The 3,952-nt window shown below is 34.9% G+C and overlaps 1 protein-coding gene across 5 annotated transcripts in view; it reads left to right on the forward strand.

The window, feature by feature from the left end:
* LOC102670651 (1-phosphatidylinositol 4,5-bisphosphate phosphodiesterase-like) overlaps nucleotides 1-3,952 on the forward strand; it is a 28,766-nt gene that overhangs the window by 7,906 nt on the left and 16,908 nt on the right. For 2 of the 5 annotated variants that reach the window (XM_031508722.1, XM_031508727.1), the window contains exon 1: nucleotides 3,328-3,607. The exons of 2 other annotated variants lie outside the window; for them this stretch is intronic. The gene's annotated coding sequence lies outside the window, so the exon portion shown is untranslated. Of the gene's footprint in view, nucleotides 1-3,327; nucleotides 3,608-3,952 lie in introns of those variants that run through there. One more of the 5 variants, XM_006607614.2, reaches the window with a different exon arrangement.

The raw sequence follows: 3,952 nt of genomic DNA on the forward strand, positions 1-3,952 counted from the left end.
CGGATCGTGTGCACGTCACAGAGAATAGAAAATAGAGGAACTAAAGGAGGAACTTCTTGAGCGTATGGATGTTGATCGTATATTTCGCCGGCACGTACGTGATTCCCATTGTTTGGGAGCGAAATTCCCTCCCCAGTTGGTGGAAGTGGATCTAGATTTATCTGGGAACATTACCGGGCTCCGGTAAATACCTTGGGTAAGTTCGTTTATTTTAAGATTAACCGCGCGACACTGATACACAATACGTTTCCACGAGGGGGGATGTATCGCGGAGAAAATGTTACGAGATGCGGTAAGTTGCTAACATCATCGGGTCGTTTAATCGCATCCCGTGGGATCGCAAGGTACTGCGCGTACTTTTCCATTAAAGAAAAAAGTTTAGCATTGGTCGAGTATCGAGTTTATCCTTCCTGGCCGCGGCACTCGTTTCCGAGCGTTTTGCTTTTGTGAAATTTTCTTTCGTATTTCAAACGGTAGGATCGCAATTCGATAATATCCGATTGAAACGATTCGAAGATTTCGAATTCTATTCGACGTTTATATGACTCTTCTCGATCGAATAATTCATTGGAAGAAATTATTAGAACTTGTATCTACCTCTAAGGTGTAATGGTAAGTGTAAGATTTTTTTGTATGAAAAATTAAATTCATTATTTTTCAACGATCGATATTATTTTAGATGGTTCTAGTATTCGTTTTTGTATTGACGTTTGTTCGAAAAGAGTTCTGCTACGGACAGGTGTTCTCGTGTGAGCGATCAGAGTCCTCGTGATTGAAGAACGGTGCATAAAATGTATTTTAGAAGTCGTCCTTTTGAGCGCGTAAATTCGTGAATTCGTGGACAAGGAAAACAAATAGTGGAAAAAGGATGGAGATAGATTAAAAATTATGAATTCAGCGCCATCTTCAGAGTGCCGCAAATGAAACTCGGTAAATATAAGAATTGATCGTTAGCGCCATCTCTCTAGCATAAAAATATGACAAGATAGAGTAAGAATTAACATTCAACGCCATCTTTTAAGAATTTTTGAAGAAATGTTTACAACTCTGATCAAGAGATGGCACTTGCATTCAATTTTTATCCTATCTCTGTCCTTCTTCTATTATTTTCTATCCTTCTTTATGAGTTTCATTTGCGGCACTCTGCAGATGGCGCTGAATTCATTATTTTTAATCTATCTCTATCCTTTTTCTACTTATTGCTTTCCTTATGTATATTTAGTCTACGAATTTAAACGCACAAGAGAACGACTTCTGAATAATTTTTTGCATTGTTCTTTAATTTATCGATTAAAAATCTTAAGAATAAATACTTTTACATTTATTTAATTTCGTTAAATAAAATTTTAATAATTTATTGTATTTTTTATGTCACATCCTCGTAATGGAACCTAGTAATGAGTATTTTTATATTTTTTTTTAAATATAAATAAAATAAAGATATAATTGTGAATAAAAAAGATTAAATTATATGAAATAAAATATAATATTAAAATATTATCTTGAAAGCAATAGTAAATACTTGTACCTAATCATTTATACGAACTGTTGGATATTTAACTGCTGGATATATAATGCATTGCATTGTAGTATTTCATAATTCTATATTTTAGTAACTTTCTGATTTTTTAAAACTTTATTTTATTACTAAAAAAAGAATCATCTGTTAGCTTGAAAAAATATTACATACTTAAATATAGACTTATTATATAGATTTATAATATAGACTTATGCTAGATATTAATATATTTTGATCTTTTTCAGAATTCAGTATTTCAGAACGCGTATTATAAAATCTTATAAGATGTCGCGCCTATTCCATTTCTGATCTATAATAACAGATTCGAAGTTTTCTACAATACACACATCTGGTAAGTGCTATAATTATTTCATATCTATTATCGATATTATATCACGCTTTCATTATGTTCTTGATGCAATTCGAGATCGCGCCAACTTTGATTCAATGCTTAATAAGATTAAACAGAACTTTATATGCAGATTTCAATAAGAAAGTTTCTTATTAAGAACTTGGAGAAACTGAATTTCGTTGTATATATAAAAATTAGGAAAATGAATAATTTTAATAATTTTATCAAATGAAAAGTTATCTTTGAAAACAAATGACGTCGTTCTGAACTTTAGCCAATTTAGCTTTGCAAATGAATGAAATTCATATTTGAAATATTAACTTTATACACATTTGTCCGCAAATATAAATAATTGTCTTCACTTTATTTACTCAGAAAGATATTTATATCCTATGACACGCATTTTCATTACCTATTGGAATGCAGTCGCAAATATGACAAAATTACTGTACGGTACATTATTCAAAGATTTGCATATTCAAAGAAACTCTTCTCTGCATTGCTATTTAACTGTCTCAAATATAGAGGACTCATACTTCAAAATATGGGATGTATAGTTTAGTGATTATCCCGTTTCCGATTCGACTTTGATACAAAAATTCAGAAAAATCAATTTTGATTAATCGATCGGCCCGAATTCGAACGCATATTTGAAACTAAACCAGGGATTGTTTAATTTTAAATCGGTTCAAATATTAATTTTCACAGACGAAATTTCACGCTTTTGCGCCTTCCGATTGAAGTTATATGCGAATATTCGTACCTTAGCGAATTGATATTCACGCCTAAATTTTATATACACCTCTCGAAACGCGTTGCCATTGAAACGCATTTCATGGTTCCGATTCTTCATGCCAAAGTGGAATCATACCGTGCGGTCAGACACGGAAACGCTTGATTCCTTACCTAATCGCTCGAGTAGCGCTCAAGTAGAAACAAAATCAATAAGAGTAAATAATTACACGAGAAACGTAAATTTGCAATCAAGTAATTCAAGTTTCACAATTATTCAATTTAATTTTTACAAATTAACAAATTTTCCGATTCGTCCCATTCGACGCAAAATTGCGTCATAAAAAAAATAAATATAATTTTTTCATTAAATTTAAATTCCTTAAATATCTTAACGACGCAAATAATAATTATACCAAAAATTCACTATACAAGATACACAATATATCAAAAATAATATTTCGAAAGAAGAATCTATATCCTTTTCGCGGAAACTCTTCCAATTATCGTGCAAGAGGGATCAGAGGGGTGAAATTAAATTCCTGTTATATCAGAATTCACACGCTTCTTCTCTGTCGCGTTCCGATAAACGAGATTTCACGTAAATAATTTCCATGGAAGCAAGGTAAAAGCAGATATCGTTTTTATTAACCGAGCAGCGGAGCGCGGCACATGCGCGCAGGAGAAAAGGACGGTATCGAGCCAGGCTAGTGGCTTGCCCGTCAACAGACGGTGTCGCACCGTCAGTTTCTTCCGCCGCGCCTGAAAGGCGTTCAGTGTCGTGCCGAAGAAACGCGCGCTTCTCCTACACTGTCCGTTCGTATTTTTTTTTTTTTTTTTAATTTTTTCACCACCAAGCGGATAGGTGACGCGCGTCGAGTGGTGTGCGAGATACGGGGAAGGAAGAGAGGAACCGTGACAGAGAAAGGGGAAAGAGAATGTAATCGAACCGACACGAGATCGTAGCCGTCAGTCAGCCGGTTATTTCACGCATACACGTACGGGTAAGGCGAGCGAGACACCTTGCAGAAATTTCGTTCGAGGAGCGTGGTACGCCCATGTGTGCTCGGATACACGCGCGACTCGAGCGTGTAGGTGTGTGTGTGTATACACGCGCGAGCCGTCATCGTACACGACCGTTCATGGTTACTGCACGTCACAGACACATTGCGTTTCATCCGGAACCTTGGACGCTCTCGTATAAACTATGTATCAGTCGGGAAATTTACGTAGGATCACGAACGTCAGATATCGTGTAGTATGCACATAATTAACGACGTAACGGTTCATAGACCTCCGGATATAAGAAATCTGATGTATATAGAAAAAAAAAAAAAAAAAAAAATTCT

The sequence above is a fragment of the Apis dorsata genome, unplaced genomic scaffold, assembly GCF_000469605.1.
Source record: "Apis dorsata unplaced genomic scaffold, Apis dorsata 1.3 scaffold_8, whole genome shotgun sequence".
Lineage (NCBI taxonomy): Eukaryota > Metazoa > Arthropoda > Insecta > Hymenoptera > Apidae > Apis > Apis dorsata.